This window comes from Eptatretus burgeri, chromosome 1 (assembly GCF_056783735.1).
Source record: "Eptatretus burgeri isolate ZD-2024b chromosome 1, Ebu_testis_v1, whole genome shotgun sequence".
Classification (NCBI taxonomy): domain Eukaryota; kingdom Metazoa; phylum Chordata; class Myxini; order Myxiniformes; family Myxinidae; genus Eptatretus; species Eptatretus burgeri.
Genome location: NC_140961.1, coordinates 153,752,193 through 153,766,272, shown reverse-complemented (window position 1 = coordinate 153,766,272; position 14,080 = coordinate 153,752,193).

Below are 14,080 nucleotides of genomic sequence, written 5' to 3'. Positions count from 1 at the left end.
TTGGAGGCCAACTTGGAGATGTGGCTTTCCCAGGAAAGAGTGTGGCAGATAGTGGTTCCCAAATGCTTGAATGAAAGGTCTTCTTCAAGGGGATTGTAGAGAAAGTAAATAGGGGTTTTTCTCGATGGTCCTTTCAGAAAGACAGAGAGGGTGTGAGATTTGTCAGCATTAAAAAGCATGTTTCAAGTGCTTGACCAGCTTGTGATTTCTATCTCGGTCTGCAGAGAGTGAAGAATCTGCTGCCTGCCAATCAGAGGGGTGAGAGATGGTACAGCAGAAGGTGGAGTCATCAGCAAAGAGAAAAATAGGTTTTTCCAGAGAGTGAGAGAAATCATTGATGAAAACCAGAAAAAGCACAGGACCAACTTGAGGGGGAGCACTTGGTAGAGTGCAAAACCTCCGCCGCCAATACTGCTGGGTCACTTAAGTGAACCTGATATCCTATTCATTGCCGGTCAAAACGGATATCAGACTCTACTGAACCACGATTGAATATACAAAACGAGATCGACGTGCATGTAGAAATGCCCAAAAAATAAAATCGAGATGTTTTTGAAAAAAAAGTTGCAAAATTTATGGGGTGTTTTTCTCTCACAAAATTTTTTTTTTGGGGGGGGGGTTGGAAATCACTTAAAACATGTAGAAATGCAAAACAAAAAAATTCAAATATTTTTTCAAAATGGCCACCATAGCGGCCATATTGGACTTTGAACCAAGTCCAAAATCTAATGGCATGATCCTTGGACCATACCGAATCCCTCCCACCAAGTTTCGTTGAAATCCGTCCAGGAGTTTTTTTTTCCATAATACTGTTCACAAACAAACAAACAAACAAACAGACAGGGGTGAAAACAGTAACCTCGGTCCATCTTCGATGGCGGAGATTAATGACACTGCATTGAGGAACTCCAGCCTGGACAGGAAGAGGAGATGAGAGAATTCCTTGAAGAACCACGTGTTGACTGTGACAGGAGAGGAAGTCCTCAAGCCATGAGTGGAGATTGCCTTGTATACCATAAGAAGAGAGTTTGCTGAACAGTGCGGGATGCCAGACCATATCCAAAAATCGCAATATGCCTTGGGAGATGGCTGTGATCTCATGTATGAAATTTAGGACCCCATCCTTTGATGGAAAAGCAGAAACAACATATCCAGTGTCGAGTGACCATGTCTAAATCCCAATTGATGGTTGGTAATCAAGCCATGGGGAAGAGGAAGGATTTGATTTTGGAAGCGATGATGGATTCCATTAATTTGCTGATTGTGAGCAGGCCGATTGGGCTGTAGTTGCATGGATCAGTTTTTGCACCTTTTTTAGGGAGAGAGGTAATGTTTGCTGATTTCCAAGCAGACGTCAGATGACCATGAGTAAATGAGAGGTTGAATAGAAAAGAGAGAGGGTGAGCAAGAGCAGCAAAGTAGGTTTTATAGCACAAGGGCTGATTCCCTCTGGACCGTTTGCAGAATCTGAGTTGAGGTGAGACAGCAAGCTCTCTACCTTGTCAGGAGAAAAGGTCAGAGAGTCGATTAACAGGTGTGTGCAACTCGGTAAAGTATGTATAGAAAGCTATGGCTTTGGGATACATGATTTAGAAGCAACCACCGAGTTCAGCCATTCAGCCTTTTCCATTGCAGTGCCAGCTATGCAGCCATTTGAGGTAATCGAAGGGATGAGGGGTAACTTTCACCTGAAGCAGACTTAACCAGACACCACCAAAATTTGAACGCGGGACATACATTTGAGAATGTCGACATGAGATAAGAAAGATGTTGTTTCATGGCTCTCCGGAGGGTGGAAACACACATGTTCAGAGCTTTGTTGAACAAACTGATATTACATTCATGGAGATTTGCCTTCCATGAGGCAAAGGTATTGTTTTGAAACATTACTGTTTCATAATGCACAACTCTTCTGCTATTTTAACAGGCGGCTCTCATTTCGAGCTCTCCTACATTCCTTTCATAAAAAATTCAACTGTTACAGCGTTTCTTCTCTCCATTCTCTGAATTCGCCTTTATTGCATCCAACAAGAATTGTGTTAAATCGCATCTCTGACCTAAAACTTTAAAAAACCCCAGTTTGCTATGAATGTTCGCTTTCCATCAACCATTCTTTTTTCCAACTACAGTGCCAACTCACCCACCTCACCCCTCACTCTCAATCTCAAAGCAACCATCCCACTCTTCTCCCTCCAAGCCTCCCTCTCACCTCTCAAAAATTCCCCCCTCAATTTTTTCCCACCTTTCATTCCCCTCACTCATCCTTCTCAAATTTGCACCCCCTCTCATCCACTAAGCTGCCTCCTTCCACTGACCTCTCACCTCCATCTCTTCACTCCACCACCTCAAATCCTCAACTGCCTTCTCCCCACTCTCTTGTCCTCCTTCTCCCCCAGCATCACAGAGCCTTTCTCCTCCTCATTCGGCCCCCTCCCGGAGCTATTCTGCAATCCCTCACACTCTTTCAACAACCCTCCTTACCTCCCCCCCTCGTCCCTTGTCCTATCCTCCCCCTCCCCCCACTCCTGCACCCAAAGCCTCCTCCCCTATATCTTCATTAAAAGTGTGGACCTCAAATATCCGGGGCCTTCGCTCAAACCTTTCAGATCTTTCCATACAGGCTGCCACTGACAAACCAGACATAATTTGCCAAACAGAAACTTTCCTCTCCCAAGACGTGTCTGACTCCCAAGTATCTCTCCCCGGTTACTCGCTCCTCCGGTATGACAGACCTGAGCCTCGTCCTGGTGGAGGTGTTGCTCTCTTCATCAAAGACTCTATTCCTCACTCTCCATGCACTGCTCTCACTCCCCCACATCCCCAGGAATACCTCTGGCTTCGGCTTCCCTCCACTCCCACCTCATGTTTATATGTGTACTGTACCGTCCACCTAACAGTGATGACTCCATCTGCACCTCACCATCCGAAAACATGGACCATCTTCTATCTTCTCATCCAAACTCTCTCTTCCTCTTATGTGGTGATTTCAGTTGTCACCATGCCAGTTGGCTAGGTGTGGCACCTGTCATGGCACCTCAGCAAAAGCTTTCTGCAACTCATTGGGACTGACTCAATCGGTCAACTTCCCGACCCGGATCTCAACCAATGGTACTCCATCTCTTCTGGATCTGATATTGACAAATTTCCCTGACAATATCTGCTGCTCTTCTTTCGCTCAAATCGGTTCTTCTGACCACGTCCTTGTCAAAGTGGACATCTTTCTGGCTGTTATCAGAGAACCATCTCACCGCCGTCGAGTGTGGCATTTCACTCAAGCCGAATGGCAGGGTCTCCACGCAGTCATCAAACTTATAGACTGGTCTCCTATCACTACTTTCTCAAACATCAACTCATCCTGGGAATTATTTCAAAAAACTTGCTCTCCCTCATGCACAGATTTATCCCCTCTCATGTTCAGTTGTCCTACCCTTCCTCCCGCCCTTGGATTACTGAAGCTTGTGGCGAGGCAGTTGTCCTGAAACAACTTGCCTTTGCCTCATGGAAAGGAAACCCAACTGAGGGCAATCTCAGTTCCTTCCACAAAGCTCGGAACAAGTGTGTATCTCCCCTCAGGAGAGACAGAAAACAACATCTTTCTCATCTCAAGTCTGAACTCTCAAACCTCTCTCCCTCCTCAAAATCCTGGTGGCGTTTAATCAAATCTGTTTCTGGTGTATGTTCCCCCTCCATCCCCTCCCTTACCTCAAATGGCTGCACTGCTGATACCGCATGTGAAAAAGATAAATGACTAAACTCGGTGGTTGCTTCTAAATCATGTATCCCAAACCCATCGCTTTCTACACTTACTTTACCAAGTTGGACACACCTGTTAATCGACTCTCTGACCTTTTCTCCTGACAAGGTAGAGAGCTTGCTGTCTCACCTCAACTCAGATTCTGCAAACGGTCCAGAGGGAATCCGCCCACGTGTCCTCAAAGCCTGCTCTTCTACTCTTGCTCACCCTCTCTCTGTTCTATTCACCCTCTCATTTGCTCAAGGTCACCTGCATCTGCTTGGAAATCTGCAAACATCACTGCCCTGCAAAAAAATGTGCAAAAACAGATCCCTGCAACTACAGATCAATCAGCCTTCTCCCAATCATCAGCAAGGTTATGGAATCCATCTTCGCTTCAGACATGAAATCCTTCCTCTTCTCCAATGGCTTGATTTCCGATCATCAATTTGGTTTCAGATCAGGTCACTCTACCCTAGATATGCTGCTTCTGCTCTCCCATCAAGTGATGGAGGTCCTGAATGCCAGACAGAAAATCCTAGCCATATCCCTGGACATATCACGTGCTTTTGACACAGTCGAGAACCCTGCCCTACTCACCAAACTATCTTCCCATGGTATCGACGGCCACCTCCACTCATGGCTCGCAGTCTTCCTCTCCTGTCGCAGTCAACATGTGGCCCTAAATGGAATTCTTTCATCCCCTCTTTCTGTCCAGGCTGAAGTTCCTCAAGGTAGCGTTCAGGGCCCTGTTCCTTTTCTGGTTTTCATCAATGATCTCTCCGACTCTCTGGAAAAACCTCTATATCTCTTTGCTGATGACTCCACCCTCTGCCGTACCATCTGTCATCCCTCAGACCGGCAAGCAGCAGCTTCTTTGCTCACTGCAGATCTGTATATAATCACAAACTGGTCCAACACGTGGAGCATGTCTTTCATTCCAGACAGATCTCACACTCTCACTATGTCTCTTCGAAAGGACCCTTTAGAACCCCCCCCCCCATCCACTTTCTCAACAATCCTCTGAAAGAAGTCTTTTCTTTCAAGCTTCTGGGTCTCACTATCTGCCATGACTTTTCCTGGGAAAGTCACATTTCCAACCTCGCCTCCAAAGCCAGTCGCCGACTTGGAATCCTCCATCGTGCAAAGTCCTTCCTCAGTCCTCTTGAGCTCCTGACCACTTACAAAGCTTTTGTCTGCAGCCTGATTGGGTTAATGCTCTCCCCTCTGGGCTGGTGCTCCTGCCTCCCACCTTTCTCGGATTCACGCTGTCAAAACCAGGGCATTTAGGATCATCGGCATATCCCGCAATGAAGCTGAGTCTTTTGGCCTCTCACGCATTCACTGCAGGTTGGTCGGTGGTCTTTCTGCCTTATACCGTCTCCTCTCCAGCCTTGCCCCCCTGCTCTCTCTGCGATTTGTCCCCACCACATTTCCACAGGGCGCTCAAGGTCCACCAACAACCCCCTTCTGTTAAACCTACCAAAATCACGAATCACTGCTCACCTTCACTCTTTCGTTCCTCTTTTTTCCCACCTTTGGAATAAACTCCCTCACTCTATTCTTTCCCATTCTTCCCTCCAGGCTTTCAAAACAGCTGTTCAACACCATCTCTTATCATCCCCCATCCAAATCCTCGATCTTTTCTACCCCCGATAATCCACCCAAGCCCGCTTCATTCAATTCCCCTGCTTTCCTTCCTGAAAGTCCCTGTAATGTCCATCTTCTCTTCCCCATGTTCCCCGTCCCATCCCTCTCCCTTGCACAGATCTCCTAATATGTCTGTTCCCCATTGTTTTGTCCCTCCCACTCCCACCCCTCTTGTCTCATGCCCCCTTACTGTGAGTTGTGTGTTCGCTCTCATACGAGCCTCGACAAGGTATACAAAAAAAAGTAAGTTTTTTCCAAGACAACAGCCTTGCCACAAGCTTCAATGTACCATGGGTGGGAGGAAGCAGAGGACAACTGAAGACAATATGGGATAAATCTGTGCATGAGAGAGAGAGAGTGGAAATTTATTTGAAAAAACCTTGCCAGTTGGCCTGAGTGAAATGCCAGACTCATCGTCGCTGATGAGGTCTCTAATAATTCCAGAGAGATCACTGCTTTTATAAGCATATTGTCAGATGAACCAATTGGAGCAAAAGAACAGTAGACATTTTCTTGGAAATTGTTCAAAATCATATTCAGAAGAGATGGAATACTTTTGTTTGCGATCTGGTTCGGGAAATTGACAGATTGTGTCAGTCCCAATGAGTCACAGAGGTCATTTGCTGAGGTGCCATTGCAGGTGATAGGGGTACACACACCCAGCCAACTGGCATGATATAATTTAAAGTCACCACATATGAGGAAGAGAGGAGTTTGGATGAGAGGATAAAAGTTGGTCTATGTTTTCGGTGAGCGAGATGTAAATAGAGTCATCACTGTTTGGGTGGACGCCACAACACAAATATGAACAAGAGGTGGGAGTGGATGGGAAGCCGTAGCCAGAGTTACTCCTACAGGTGTGGGGGAATGAGGGCAGTGCATGTTGAGTAAGGAATAGAGTTTTTGATAGAGAGCAACAACGCCACAAGGACGAGTCTCAGGTCTATTACACCAGAGAAGGGAATAACCATGGAGAGAAAGTAATGAATCAGAGATTTCTTGAAGGACGAAAGTTTCTGGTAAGCAGATTATGTCTGGTTTGTCAGTGGCAACCAGTATGGAGAGATCAGTTAGGTTAGAGCAATGGTCATGGATGTTAGAGGACGACACTTTTAAGGAAGAGGGTGTGGAGGAGGCTTTGGGTGCAGGGAAGGTGGAATGTCATTAGAGGGAGGAGAGATTGAGGTAGTGAGCGTTGTTGACAGATTGCAGAAGAGCTGGGGTGGAGGGTTTGATGGCGAGGAGGAAAAATGGTGAGTTGGTGAAGTTATTTGTAGCAGTGGGAGGTAATAAAAGAGGGGGAAAAGGGAAGTGGGAGATTGGAGGAGGTCGTGGAATGAGATTGAAGACAGAGTGTGGGGGAAGGAAGCAGCATTGTGGATGTGAATGGGGGCAGCTTTGAGAAGGGGGAGTGAGGGGTGGAGAGTTGAAAGGGAGGGGCGAGGGGTGAGGGGGGAGAGTTGAGGGAGAAGTGTGAGGGGATGCTCTTGAGACAGGTGAGGGCGAAGCTTGGAAGTGGAAGAGAGAAGTTTGTTTTAAAGAGGGAGGAGGTGGTTGATTTGTGAGAGAGGGGTGTGACAGAAGTTTCAGGGAAAGGGGAGACAATGAGAGCAGGCACAACCATGGGGGAGGGGGGGAGAAGGGAGGGCTGGAGAGAGGGGAAGGATGAGAGAGTGTAGAGATATTGTGAAGATAGGAGTGGGCAGTAGGAGGAAGAAAAATCGAGGGGGGGGGAGGAGATGGGGGGGTAATGAGAGTTGAGGAGGGAAGATTGATGGCAGTTTTTAGAAGGGGGAGTAAGGGGAGATTTGATGTGGATTGGTGAGAGGAGAGATTTGAAGGGGAGGGGCGAGGGGAGAGAATGGCGAGAGGGGGAGTTGAGGGAGAAGGGTGTGGGGAGAATTGAGGGAGTAACGTCTGGGGGAGCTTTTGAGAAAGGTGAGGGGAAATCTTGGTGGGGGGGGAATAGATGATGAGAGCAAGCACAGTCATGGGGAAGGAGGGAGAAGGGAGGGGTGTGGAGAGGGGAATTATGAGACTGGGTGGTGGTCTGGTAAAGATGAGTGGTCATGGGGTGGAACATGATTTGAGGGGGTGAGAAGAGGGGGCGGTGTGTTTAGAAGAAAGAGAGAGCATTTTCGAGATATTGAGGAGTGTGCTGAATGAAAGTGAGACATTTGTTAGGTTGGAACGGAGTCTACACATGTTTGATAACCATACAGATTAGGACACAAGAGGGGGAACATTCAGTAAGGCAGAGGACAGTGGAGAGATGGGGTAGCATGAGGGGGGGGCAAGATGGGAGGAGTAAGGAGGGTAAAACAGGGAAGGAGTTCAGAGAAGGTAGATTGAAGGAGGTTTGATGAATTTGCACTGAAGTTGGAAAAAAGAATGATTAATCATCAAAGACGGACAAGCATTGCAAAATGGGATAAAAAAAATTGTATTTCAGAGATTCGCTTAAATACGTTGGAAGATGGATGGAGTGTGGAAGAATTTTGAGAATGGAGGAAGGAAGCTTAATAACAGGTGGAATCTTTTGAGATGGGATGAAAGAAGGGTCAAATTGAAATCCAGTTTTTGAAGAAGAGTATGGCATAGAGAAAAAGAAGAAACATATTACGAGATGCTTTTTTAAATGTTTTTTTTTTACATTTTAAGGTTATGGAAGAGGGGGAAAGAGTAAGGGAAAAGTTTGAAGAAAACGTCATGAAGGTTACTGGTGAATACCTTCATAAGCACAGTGGGATTAGAAATGTGGAAAGGGAGGAAGAAGAAGGAGGAAGAGGAAGAGTCCATAAAAGAAGTCACATGGTTACGGGAGGGAAAGCAGAGAATGGAAAAGATTCAAAAATTTTTTATATAATTTAAGACATGAAATTTGGTATTGTTGGAAGGAAATTGAAAGAGTAGTGGAGGAATTAAAAACTGATGGAGACAAGGAGAAAATACCACAAGATCATGAACACAGAGGGGAAGTAGAAGGGTAGGCCTCAAGGAAGCCAACGATGAAAAGATTGACAACTACTTACTAATTAGCACAATTTTTAACACAAAAGCAAACTAGAAACACACACTAAACACAGAGATAACAAAATAACAGTAAAAACATGACAAAAACGATTGGAAAACTTATCTTTGAGAAAGTCGGCAGAGACCCTGAAAATAACCAGCCACCATCCATCAATAGCTCAATAACCCAAACCAGAAGTTGAAGTGCATGTGTATACCATCATGTTCTGTGCTTGTGCGAAGTTTGAACAAAATTAGACCATGTATGTCTGACAAAATGGTTGGGACACATTTAAGTAACAAAATGGCCACAAATCAGCCATTTTGGATCTGATCTCGAAAGAAAATGACACGCTTATGTAAGCCATCATTCATTTTGTAAATATATGTCCGAGAAATGGTTAGGTTGACTCAGCCTGTCATCCTTCCGAGGTCGGCAAAGTGAGTACCAGTGTACTGGGCCTGGTGTATGCCCCAGTTAAAATAGGTGTACCATATCCCTGTGTCGTAAGAGGCGACCAGGGTTGCGTCAGGAAGGGCATCCGGTGTAAAACCTGTGCCAAATCACGATGCGGATCATACGGTTGATCCGCTGTGGCGACCACCTAACGGGAGCAGGAAGAAGAAGAAGAAGAAGAAGAAGAAGAAGAAGAAGAAGAAGAAGAAGAAGAAGAAGAAGAAGAAGAAGAAGAAGAAGAAGAAGAAGAAGAAGAAGAAGAAGATGTCCGAGAAATGGTTGAGGACATGTTCAACATCGAGTTTTTTTACAACTAAAATGGCCACCAGTCATCCACTTTTTATCGCATCGTGAAACAAAATGATGTGCAAATGTACACCATCATGTGTTGTCTTTGCTCCAAGTGTGAATAAAATTGGTCCAAACATTTCCGAGATATGGTTGCGGCTGCATGCACAGACACAAAAATCGAAACCAAATCCATAAGCTCCCGTTTCTGATTAAGTCCAACAGGGGCTAAAATATGTATTCTATGATGGATCCTCAATCCCCATCTCCTCAAATAACACCAAATGGCACCTCAAAGACAGATTATTTGACAATGAGTGAAAACCCATACGAGACACCTTGTTTTCTTAGCTGACCTACCCCTTATACACCATCACTTGTTATTGTTTTAATAAATACAAATGATAATTTTCTTCCTTTCAGTAAACACATTTTATTGTCTCATCAGCATCGATTCAATAAAAATATTTTTTTCCAGCTCCACTTCCAGATATTTGCTTTTGGATAATGTTGAGAAGAGTAAATCCAAAAGTTTTCGTGTTGCTGGGTGTGAGCCCTCAATTGTTACTTTGTATTTCTTGGGTCTTATGGAACCCCACAAAGTTAATGAAAAATATATCGGCAAATCCTGGAACCGTCATATTGGAGTGTCGAGATTCATCACCTGTTTGGCCAATCAGTGCTTTTTCTTACCTGGGACTCTTGATTTTAATATGTTTATGCTTCTCTGTGAAAATATTTGAACTTTCCCCAACATTCAGTGAGATAAGATTTGTTACCTTCAGTATGCTTGTCTGTTCTCTCATCTGTTTGGCATTTGTTCCAGCCTATACAAGTACACAGGGAAAATATTCCACTGCCTCTGAAATATTTGCTCTCCTTGGTACTGCCTTTGGGATTCCAAGTTGTATTTTTGTTCCAAAATGTTATTATGCATTCAAACTATGGAAAAGCAATCAGTGGAAATATTTTAGGAATGACTGCAGCAGCAATAAGTAGAAATATTTTGCTTCTGCAAACAAGTGCATAATTAAATATTTTGATTTTAAGCCTTATTTGTAATATTAAGAATGCTGAAGTGGAATCGAAACTTAAGGCAAAAACTGATTTTCATTCCAAAATTTATTTTAGTGTATTTTCATTGTTTTCAAATTGCTAGTTACATCTAAATCTCTATCGTTTTGGAAAGGCTCAAAATAGATGAGAATTTTTCTGTAGGTGTTTTTATCATTCCACCACAACGCATCATAAGGCCTGATGCACAGCTCTCCACACTTCCAATCTTGTGCTCGATGTTTTGTTTCTTCGATAGTAATTAAAGCTTCGATTAGGTCGTCACTATTTGCTTCCCTCTGGATCTTGGACACCCCAATGGCCTCATACTGTTCATCCTGCTTTATTGTGTAACTTTCACTTGTCTTTCCTGTTCCATTCCTTCAAGATGAACAAACCATTTCAGTCTATAATTGTGCATTCTCATACTCACGAAAATTTGTTAGTCTTTTCTCTGATATCATCATTTCGCATAAAAACAAAAATCATCCATTGTTCATAAAGTTTATGATTAAATGCATTCCAGAGGAATGTACTATATCCTCATCTGATTTATTTTAAAGGGCCTATGTGGATGATAGATACATTTATATTGCTGTAACTATTTCATTAAACATCTTCATATTTACCTTCTCTGATGTGTGCCTCCATTTCCACAAAAAGTGATTTAATAGTGTTATTGTCTGTGACAGCTCCTGGCTTTCTTCTTATCACGTCTGTTGTTCTATTCTTCATCAGCGTGCATGGGACCAACACAGAGAGGTTGGTGGCCTCACTGTCTTCTACCACCTCCTTTCTGGTCTTGCACCCTCCACTATTTCCATGCCCCCCCCAACCCCCAGGTTTGTGCAAAGCTCACAGAGGTCAGGTCACGTATGGGAGCATGCACAGAGCAGCGCATCACTGTGCCCACTTTCCGCCAGTCCTCCAGCGGCCTCCGTCTGGCCATCCCCGAGGCAGATACCTGGCCCGACCCCATATCCTTGAGATGCCGATCATCCTGTTGTGACAATGAGGAACATGGTCATCCATTAATGGGTGACAACACAGATTGTCGGGTGTTACACCCAGGCTAAACCACCCTCGCTCCAAACTATATATGGCAACTTCTCAGAAACACCCCCAATAAATCCATCAAGCTGACGTGTTCTTTATTTCAAATGAACGGGACTATAAGTACGCTCTCTGTGTATTCGACATTGCCAGTCGTTGCAAGGCATCCAGACCACTAAAAATAAAACTGCAGCTGCTGTGGCCTGTTAATTACTGGACATCTATAAGGAAGGCTCACTTGCTTTGCCCGAGATGCACATGGTCGAAGTTGGGGTGAATTAAAGGGGGAGAGCACAGCCTTCCTTGAAAAGCATGGGGTTGTTGTCTACCGAGCAGAGCCTGGACACCACAGAAGCCAGCTATTTGTCGAGTCCTTCCAACATTGGTTTGCACAGAGATTATTCAGAGAGCAGTGTCAAAAGGAACTCACAACCAAGAAAGGTAACCAGGAATGGGGTTTGACACTGCAGACAGTCGTTGCAGACATTAACTCAACCAAGACATGCTTGAGGAGAGATATTGCCCCAGTTGAAGCCATTAAAATGAAACCAGTGCATGCAATGGCCCAAAAGTTTCATTTGTGGTTGGCAGTCTGGTTTTTGTTGCTGCCAATAATGAGGACCTCCAGTGGTAGGGCAGGCAATGGGCGAGAGAACCTTCATGGATGCACAAATCTTTCCCCACCCTCCAGTGAGTCAGTGAGCAAGGCTAATCGAGCTCACCAACACCTCCAAAGACACTGTCCTCACAGGCGAGGTAGGGTACGCGCATGTCAATGTGCTCCTGTTCCAATGGTAGTTGGATCAAGCTGTTCCATTCCATGGATTCCACCTCTGCCACCTTCCAAACATCACTATTTTTCAGGAGTGGGGAGAATCTTTTCCTTCTCTGGCCATTTGCAGAACCATTAGGCTGTGGCACCACCCATGGAGTAACGTGCTGAATTAAACTCCTCAGTCAGTCATCAAAAAAAAACTTTTTTATTTGGGCGGTGGGGAAGGGGGTGGTGTGGGTTGTCAACTGCCCACACCCCCTCCCCATATACCACCCTTTATGAACACATATTTTGATGCGGTAAATACACCTTCACTGAGCATCAGACATGAAGCTGGTGGCAAAGTTTCATCAAAATCATATTTGGTTCGAGCGACAATGACTGAAGTATTGACTCACTGACTGACTCGCTGACTCAACGACGGACACTGGTCGATCGCCTGAGCTCACAAGACTTAAGTTCAACTGAGTTAAAAATGAAGAACAGTGAAAATTGTACTTACTGACGATGAAGATGATGATGACAATGACGATTGAGGATGTTGGAGTTTATTGAGATGACATTGATGTCCCTGGCGTTTGGTCACCAAAATTATCAGACTTTGAGAAGAAGGTGATCTTTGTCTGCTTTGCCTTGATCTGCACATCTTTATATAATATATTGAGATCTCTGAATAAGATGACACAATAGCGTCCATCTCACGCTTGAATTTCAAACACCTCTTAATGAGGACTTAGTCTTCGTCTTTTTCTTCTTTTGCTTTGAGTGGCGATTTCAGGGCAGTGAGGCTATATATGGGCTACACGCCTAAACACTTCGGCTGGAGCAGACAAGTACGAGGAACTTTATGTTGTTAGACCTGTTTCTTTTATAAATTTACAAAAACGATTTGCAGAGTCGAGGGTGATTCTGCCTCAATCGGCACAGTTTGCCCAGTACACCCGACCAGGTGATCTCCATCTCTCCGGCAGAGTGGATGAGGCACGATCTGGGTCCACTGTACCGAGGGGCATTGTGTGAAGATGAGCTCCAGATCATCGGGAACATTACACCGCCCGCAGAACACCGTTCGGTAACGCCCTCTCGGGCCTATGCTATGTAAATGGGAGTTAAGAACACAATGTTGGAGTCTGAGCCTGTAGAGGATTGCCTTGTCTCTTCTGGAGAGTCGAGGAACTTGATGAAGTTGAGCGAAAACCTCTCAAGATATGTTCCCCATTCTGCTTTATCCCAAGTGTTCTCTTTCACGCTCCTCATATTTACTTTATTATTTCTCCCTCCTCACTTCAAAACAAATTAACAAATATTTTCATTTAAAAAAAAACATAATCACCAACTTATCCTGCCTCCTATCCTTCCTTGGTTCATTATTTATTTATTGCTTTCTCATTACCTCCCCAATTCAAACAACATTCCTCATAATTGAATTAATTTGCTTCTAACTTTAAAAAATTTAAATGACATTTTCTGTTTTATTTGCCTTGTTTCCCACACAAGTTCTTACTCTTCATTAAACCCTGCAAGTTCTTGTTCTTCATGACTATTTGCTGTCACGAATACTCCACAATGTAATTAACAGATTCGCAAAAAACTAAATCATACGATATCACACGATAACAAACTAAATCACATGATATCACATGATAAACCGAATCACGTGATATAACACAATAACAAACTAAATCACATGATATCACACGATAACAAACTAAATCACATGATATCAAACTAAATCACGTGATATAACACGATAGACTGAATCACGTGATATAACACAACAAACTAAATGACAGGATATCACATGATAACAAAGTAAATCACATGATATCACACGATAAACTGAATCACATGATATAACACAATAACAAACTAAATCACACGATATCATGCGATAACAAACTGAATCACGTGATATAACACAAAAAACAAACGAAATCACAGGATAAACTAAATCACATGATATCACACGATAAACTGAATCACATGATATCACATGATAACAAACTAAATCACATGATATCACACGATAAACTGAATCAAATGATGTTACACGATAAAA